The sequence below is a fragment of the Orycteropus afer genome, unplaced genomic scaffold (genome assembly GCF_000298275.1).
Source record: "Orycteropus afer afer isolate SDZICR_OR568_19922 unplaced genomic scaffold, OryAfe1.0 scaffold00214, whole genome shotgun sequence".
In the NCBI taxonomy this organism is placed as follows: domain Eukaryota; kingdom Metazoa; phylum Chordata; class Mammalia; order Tubulidentata; family Orycteropodidae; genus Orycteropus; species Orycteropus afer.
Genome location: NW_006921801.1, coordinates 4197459 through 4206585, shown reverse-complemented (window position 1 = coordinate 4206585; position 9127 = coordinate 4197459).

Below are 9127 nucleotides of genomic sequence, written 5' to 3'. Positions count from 1 at the left end.
GCTAACCAGACGACTGGCGGTTCAAACCCACCAGCCACTCCTCGGAAGGAAGGTTGGGCAATCCTACTTCCGTAGTGATACTGCCTCGGAAACCCAAAGAGGGGTCGCTATGAGTCAGGTATGACTCGACGGCACATAACAACAACAACAACAATGTCCTTTTCCAGGAATTGGTGGCTCTTGACAACACATCCAAAGTACATGAGACAAAGTCACACCACCTACACTTCCAAGAAGCATTCCAGCTTCTAAGACAGATTTGTTCATCCTTCTGGCAGTACATGATATATTCAATATTCTTCACCAACACCATAAATCAAATGCATCAATTTTTCTTCAGTCTTCCTTATTCACTGACCAGCTTCCACATGCATATGAAGCAACTGAAAATACTATGGCTTGAGTCAGGCACACCTTAGTCCTCAAAGTAACATCTTTGCTTTTTAACACATTAAAGTGATTATTTTGCAGCAAATTTGCCCAATGCAATATGTCATTTGATTTCTTGGTATACATCGTTATCTCAAATTTTCTCATTCCCATGATTTAAAGCATTTTTAACATGTTGTTGTTGTTGTTAATGTTGTTAGGTGCCATCAAGTGGGCTCCAATTTACAGAGTTTGCACAACAGAACAAAACACTGCCAGTCTGGTGCCATCCTCACAATATCTTCTATGCTTGAGCCCATCATTGCAGCCACTATGTCAATCCATGTGTTTGAAGGTGTTCCCCTTTTTCACTGACCCTCTACCAAGCATGATATCCTTCTCCAGGGACGGGTCCCTTCTGACAACATGGCCAAAGTACATGAAATGAAGTCTAGCCATTTGCACTTCTAAGGAGCATTTCCACTGTACTTTTTCCAAGACATATTTATTTGTTCTTCTAGCAGTCCATGGTATTTCCAATATTCTTCACCAACACAACTCAAGTCCATCAATGCTTCTGCGGTCTTCCTTATTCAATATCCATATTTCAATGCAAGAAGCTATTGAAAATACCATGGCTTGGATCAGGAGCACTTCAGTCTTCAAACTGACAACCTTTCTCTTTAACACTTTAAAGGGATCCTTTGAAACAGATATGCCCAGTGCAGTATGTCATCAGATTTCCTGACTGCTCCTTCCAGGGGCTTTCATTCTGGGTCCAAGTACTAATTTATATATTTATAAATTACATATGTGTACTGCTGTACTCCACCTCTCATCTATCAGTTTGTCATACTGTGCTGGCTTGCATATTGCTGTGAGGCTAAAAGCTATGCTACTGGTATTCCAAATATTAGCAGGGTCACCCGTGGTGGACAGGTTTCAGTACAGCTTCCAGACTAACAGAGACTTGGAAGAAGGAAGAGGCCATCCTTCTCAAAGAATTGGCCAGTGAAAACTTTATGACTAGCAGTGAAACACTGTCTCATATATTACTGGAAAACTTTATGAATAGCCATGAAACAATGTCCAATATAGTGCTGGAAAATGAGGCCCTCAGGTCGGAAGACACTCTAAATGTGACTAGGGAAGAGGTTCTTCCTCAAAGCAGAGCTGACCTTAATGATGTGGATGTAGTAAAGCTTTTGGGACCTCCGTGTGCAAATGTGGCACTACTCAAAATGGGAAGAAACGGCTGCAAACATCCATTAATAATCAAAACATAGAATGTACGAAGTATGAATCTAGGAAAACTGGAAGTTGTCAAAAATGAAATGGAACGCATAAAGATCGATATCCTAGGCATTGGTGAGCTGAAATGGACTGGTTTTAGCCATTTTGAATCAGACAACCATGTGATCTACTGCTTGAACAATTTCTCTTAGAAAGATCAGTACGAGGCCAGTCCCCATGAGGCGGAGGTTAAAGATGTTCCAAATGTCCAAACTACCGTACCACTCCATCATTTCAGACATTAACTCCTCCTTCTCCTCCCAGTAATTTCCCCAGTCTTGGGGTTCTGTATTTCGCTATAACGCCTCACAGAACTCACAGACACCCACGGGTTCATTTCACGTAGTAGTGGTGGAGGCTGGCAGGCTGGCAGGCTGGGGAGTCCCAGGTCTGTGAGTAGGTCTGGAGGATCTCCCAAATCTCAGGGTTTGAAGAACCTCGATCAGCAGATCAGATGACGGCTGCTGTCCCAAATCCAGGGGTGAGATGAGGATGATCCAAGACACAAAACCGGAGCAAGAGGAGGGCAAATCTTCCCAGGAGATTCGTAGGTATACCCTCACGGAAGCTAAGGGTGGTGATTTGAATTATACCCTCCAGCAAGGCAGGACTCAAGATACATTTCACCTGTGTTGCCCCAACAGCCATAACCTAAATCCCATCAAAGAGTCTATTGCCAGTCATTATAGGGAATGACTACTACCAGCTGCCCAGCCAAGGTGATACCTGACCTTAACTATCACACCACCCCAAACAGGCATGGATAATGGCATTTACAAAACATCACAGAATGGAGGACAATGGCTAGAAGGGCCACATCAAGCAATTCACTGCATCTACTATGTCAGGAATGACAAACTGAAGAGGAATGGCATGCCATTCATCATCACAAATAAAGTTTCAAGATCTATACTGAAGCACAATGATGTCAGTGACAGGATAAAATCCATATGCCTACAAGGAAGATCAGATAATACCACTACTACTATTCAAATGTATGCACCAACCACCAAAGCCAAAAATGAGGAAACTGAAAATTGTTACCAACTTCTGCAGTCTGAAATTCACCAGACATACAATCAGGATGTGCTAATTATCACTGGTGATTGGAATGCAAAAGTTGGAAACAAAGAAAAACCACCAGTAGTTGGAAAATATGGCCTTGGTGATAGAAATAATGCTGGAGATCGCATGATAGAATTTTGTAAGAATAACGACTTATTCATTGCAAATACATTTTTTCAATAACACAAACAGCAGCTATCCGCATGGACTTTGCCAGATGGAGTACACAGGAATCAGACTGACTACATCTGTGGCAAGAGGCAATGGAGAGGGGTCAATATCTTCAGCCAAAACAAGGCCAGGAGCTGATTGTGGAACAGACCATTAGATGCTCATATGCAAGTTCAAGTTGAAGCAGAAGACAGTTAAAACAAATCCCTAAGAGCCAAAATATGACCCTGATTATTAAAAAAAAAAAAAAAAAACACCAAACTCACTGCCATCAAGTCGATCCGGACAGTTAACTCCTCCTTGGGCTTCCGAGGCAGTATCTCCACAAAAATAGATTGCCCAATCTTCCTTCCAAGGAGTGGCTGGTAGGTTTGAACTGTCAGCCTTCTGTGTTGTTGTTGTTGTTATGTGCCGTCGAGTCAGATCCGACTCATAGCGACCCCTTCCTTGGAAGTCGGATCCAACTCATAGCGATCCCTTCCTTGGGTTTCCGAGGCAGTGTCACTACGGAAGTAGATTGCCCCATCTTCTGGTTAGCAGTCAAATGCCTTAGGCACTATGCCACCAGAGCTCCCAACCCTGATTATGTTGTTGTTGTTGTTGTTATGTGCCGTCGAGTCGGCCCCGACTCATAGCGACCCCTCCTTGGGTTTTCGAGGCAGTATCACTACGGAAGTAGGATTGCCCAACCTTCCTTCCGAGGAGTGGCTGGTGGGTTTGAACCGCCAGCCGTCTGGTTAGCAGGCAAGTGACTTAGCCACTATGCTACCAGAGCCCTCCTGAATTTAGAGACCATCTAAAGAATAGATTTGATGCATTAAACACCAATGACCAAAAACCAGAACAACTGTGGATGACATCAAGAACATCATCCACGAAGAAAGCAAAAGGTCATTAAAAAAACAGGAAAGGAAGAAAAGACCAAAATGGATGTCAGAAGAAACTCTGAAATTTGCCCCCGAATGGAGAGTAGCTAAAGTGGATGGAAGAATCAATAAGAATTAAGAGATGGACAGATTTCAAAAAGCAGCTTAAGAAGACAAAGTCAATTATTATAATGAAATGTGCAAAGATCTAGAGTTAGAAAGCCAAAAGGGAAGAACTCAGCATTTCTCAAGTTGAAAGAACTGAAGAAAAAATCTAAGCCTCAAGTTACAATATTGAAAGATTTTATGGACAATATACTGAATGATGCAGGAAACAACAAAAGTTGATGAAAGGAATACAAAGAGTCACTGTACCAGAAAGAATTGGTTGATGCTCATCTATTTCAAAAGGTGGCATGTGATCAAGAACCAATGACACTGAAGAAATCAAAGCTGCACTGAAGGAATTGGTGAAAAACAAGGCTCCAGGAATTGACAAAACACCCACTGCAATGTTTCAACAAATGGATGCCATGCTGGAGTCACTCACTCGGCTATGCCAGGAGATTTGGAAGACAGCTACCTGGCCAACTGACTGGAAGAGATCCATATTTGTACCCATTCCAAAGAAACGTGATCCCACAGAAAGGTGGAAATTATCAACCCATATCATTAATATCACACACAAGTAAAATCTTACTGAAGATAATTCAAAAACAGTTGCAGCAGTATATAGACAGAGAACTTCCAAAATTGCAAGCTAGATTCAGAAGAGGATGAGGAACAAAGGATATCATTGCTGATGTCAGATGGATCTTGGCTCAAAGCAAATACCAGAAAAATGTTTACTTGTGTTTTACTAACTACGCAAAAGCATTTGATTGTGTGGATCTTAACAAATTATGGGTAACATTAAGAATGGGAATTCCAGAAGACTTGTTTGTGCTCATGAGGAACCTGTACATAAACCAAGAGGCTGTTGTTTGAACAGAACAAGGGGATACTGCATTTTTTAAAATCAGAAAGTAGAGTCTGTCAGGGTTGTATCCTTTCACCATATTTATTCAATCTGTATGCTGAACACATAATCTGAAAAGCTGGACTACATGAAGAGGAACGTGGCATCAGGATTGGAGGAAGACTCATTAACAACCTGCAATATGCAGATGACACAACCCTGCTTGCTGAAAGTGAGGACGATTTGAAGCACTTACTGATGAAAACTAAAGGCTACAGTCGCAGCATGGATTACACCTCAATAAAAGAAAACAAAAATCCTCACAACTGGACCAATAAGCATCATAATAGATGGACGTTGTTAAAGACTTCATATTACTTGAACCTACAACCAACACCAATGGAAGCAGCAGTCAAGACATCATACGACGCATTGCATTGAGCAAATCTTCTGCAAAAGACCTCTTTCAAATGACAAAGAGCAAAGATGTCTCTTTGAAGACTAAGGTGTGCCTAACCTGAGCCATGGCATTTTCAATTGCCTCTTATACATGTGAGAGATGGACAATGAACAAGGAAGACCAAAGAAGAGTTGATGCTTTTGAGATGTGGTGTTGGCGAAGAACACTGAAAGTACCACAGACTGCCAAAAGAACAAACAAATCTGTCTTGGAAGAAGTGCAGCCAGAATGTTCCTCGGAAGCGAGAATAGCCAAACTTCGTCTCACCTACTTTGGTCATGTTGTCAGTAGGGACCACTCTTTGGAAGAAGCAAAGTAAAGCGGAGGGTCAGCGAAAAAGGGGAAGGCCCTCAAAAAGATGAATGGACACAGCAGCTACAACAATGGCCTCAGGTGTGGCAAGGACCGCGAGAGTGGCGCAAGACCAGGCAGTGTTTCGTTCCTTTGTACACAGGGTTGCTGTGAGTCGGAACAAACTCGACAGCACCTAACAACCACCACCACCACCACTGTACTAATATAGGGAGCTCTGGTGGCACAGTGCCTAAAGCATCTGACTGATAACCAGAAGGTTGGCAGTTCAAACCCACCAGCCGCTCCACAGAAGGAAGATGGGGCAATCTACTTCCATAAAGATCTACCGCCTTGGAATCCCAGTGGGGATCACTATGAGTCAGAATTGACTTGATGGCAGTCTGGTTTTGGTACTAATATAATTTACATACAGAGTAACGTATAAATGTTAAAAGAATGAGAAAAATAAAAGTTCTAATATATATATTTTTTGCAACCCAAAGGACTATACCACACATCCCACATTGGAGATCATTTACTCCAGCTAGGATGTTACCAGAACAGAAATACTGAAAAGGAAAAGACAAATCCAAATGAAATATTCACTAAAATTTGGTTGACTAGGAAGCAGAGGAGAGGGAGTGGACTAAGCATGACATAATGGACATATGCTATTTGTTGTTTTGGGTTTTTTTTAACTTTTTGGTTGTGATTTGGGTGAAAGTTTACAGAGCAATTTGGTTTTCCATTCAACAGTTTATACAGATTTTGTTTCTTTATGTTGATTGCAATCCCCACAATGTAACAGCTACCATCCCACTTCCTCCCTGTGATTACCTTTTCCCTGTGTCCTTCTTTCCTATGCATTCCTGCCTTCTGACCTCTGTCCCTGCACAAATGCTACCCTTCTGATTTCCCACAGTTGACTGTTCTAAGGAGTGTAACTTCTTGTTATAAATGTTCACCTCACAGGCCTGTCTATTGTTTGGCTGAAAGTTAAGCCACAGAAGTGAGTTCAATTCCAGGCTCAAAGGGTAACTAGGGACCATAATCTTGGGAGTTTCACCAGGTTCGATCAGACCACTAATCTTGGTCTTTTTTAATAATTTTGAGTTTTGTTCCACATTTTTCTCCCACTCAACAGAGTCTCCAATTCTGACCCCTTTCCAAGTGTCTGTCAGTGATAGCGGGGCACCACCTACTTCTGGTCAGGGCTGTGTAAGCTGAGGTTACAAAATTAGTCCTTTGGACTAATTGTTGCCATGTGTCTTTAATTTTCTTCACTCTTCTTTGCTTAGGACATGAAGAAACCAATTGTTGCATCTTAGATGGCTGCTCACAAGCATCCAAGTGACCCCCGTCACTACTTACCAAATTAGGATGCAGAACAGTGTTTTTGTGTATTATATCATGCCAAATGAGTTTGATATCCCCCATGACAATGGTTCCAAGCCCACAGGTCCAGCAACTCACTCCCTCAAGATATTATCATGATTTTGCCCATTAGCTCTATTATATATATGGATGTTTTTATAGTACATACATACATGTATACAGAAATACCATCCGCCAAACCTATAAACATATGCTATTTGCTATCCAGCATCCATCGGCCCTTGAAATTCCTCTAAGAATCCACTCCTCTCCCATCATGGTGTTTAGGTAGGAAAGACCCCAGGGGTAGGCCCAGGCTGGCTGAACCAATTAGCATATCTTATTTCTCTGGCCTTCGGTTGGTTCAATGACATCTGGTGGTGCAGTGGTTAAGTGAAGTTCGGCTGCTAACTGAAAAGTCAGCAGTTTGAATCTACGAGCTGCCCCACAGGAGAAAGATGTGGCAGTCTACTTTCCAAGAGCCTTGGAAACCCTGTGGGGCAGTTCTACCCTGTCCTATAGGGTCACTATGAGTCAGATTCAACTCAACGGCAACAGGTCTTGGTTTGGTTTTCTGGTTGGTTCAGAAATGTTGATACAGTCCAAAGTCAATGAGATACAAGAAGACATTTGCTGGGTTTCCAGGAAGATATGCTCTCTTCAAGCAGCAGTTCCTAAGCTGAGGTTCATGGACCTCTGAAGAGGTTTATGAATAGCCTATAAGCATGAATGGGGAAAAATTTACATCTTTACTTTCACTAACTTCCAAGTGAAATTGAGCATCTCCTTCTATTGTAAATTTAGGCAACATACTACAATAGCCTTGTTGTTGTTGTTGCTGTTGTTTGCCGTCGAGTCGGCCCCGACTCATAGCGACCCCTCCTTGGGTTTCCGAGGCAGTATCACTACGGAAGTAGGATTGCCCAACCTTCCTTCCGAGGAGTGGCTGGTGGGTTTGAACTGCCAGCCCTCTGGAGAGCAGTCAAGTGCCTTAGGCACTATGCTACCAGAGCCTCAGCAATATCTATTACTTTATCCCCAATCACAGATATTTTCATATTACATGATCACTGGTTTCAGATACCTCCAAATAGTGATAATACTCATCACTACTTGGAAATTATTAGATTCACACTGTTGTTGTTGTTGTTATGTGCCATCGAGTCAAACCCAACTCATAGCGACCCCTCCTTGGGTTTCCGAGGCAGTATCACTATGGAAGTAGGATTGCCCAACCTTCCTTCCGAGGAGTGGCTGGTGGGTTTGAACCGCCAGCCGTCTGGTTAGCAGGCAAGTGTCTTAGCCACTATGCTACCAGAGCTCCCAGCACTAGATCTTATCATATAATAAAGAAGCACATATTACTGTCTCGCAATTTTTAAAAAATATTTTGATAACTATACTTTAATATAACTGATTTGTTTGTAGTTTTATGTATTTTATTTTTAAATACTACGCAGAAAAGGGTCCAATAGGCTTCACACTGCCAAAGGGAATCTATGGCACAAAAGAGATTAACAGCACTGCCCTAAAGCTTCTGCAGAAGCACTCTCATTCCCCTCCTCTGGACCTGAGGTCTAGAGCTTGAGCACCTGACAGCCACGCTGTGAGGCCCTGCAAAACTGGACCACCACCACAAAAGCGGACTCATTAAATAAAGGAAGGAAGAGAAAGACGAGGTCCTAATCACATAAAAGCAACAAGTGGATCAAGCCTCACCCTTAGGGTTTCCAGTATTGCAAGCCAGGAAATCTGAGTTATGTTTTCTGTTATACTCACAACATAAGCTAAATGATAGATAATTTCAGCAGTTTTAGTAGATCTTAGGAAACTAGCACAGTACCCATTTGATGTTTCTTTGGACAGAAACATCAAAATTAGAAAAGATTTAACTTTGTCATGTTGATAAAATCTAGGAAAAAGGAGTTTAGTTTTTCACTAACTGAGTGCACTACAGACTCAGTACCCACTCCAATCCCTTCATGTATAGGTTTCCTGTTTTACAGAGGCTGAAGAGCTAAACACCACATTCCCCAAATCGTGAAGCTAAAGTTTCACATATGACCTAGGTGTGGCCAAGAAGTCATGCCTGCATGAGACATGGAAGGCAAAAAGTAACATGAAATGATGGGTCTGCACAAGGAGATTGAAAGTTCTGCCAAGCATGGTGGCAGCAGCTTCCTGATTCAGTAACACTGTTCTAGGACTTGTGGTGGCAGTAGCCCTTAGAGAAGGCAAGTTCAGCAATGTCACTCTGGGGTTTGTTCTTAGCAAATC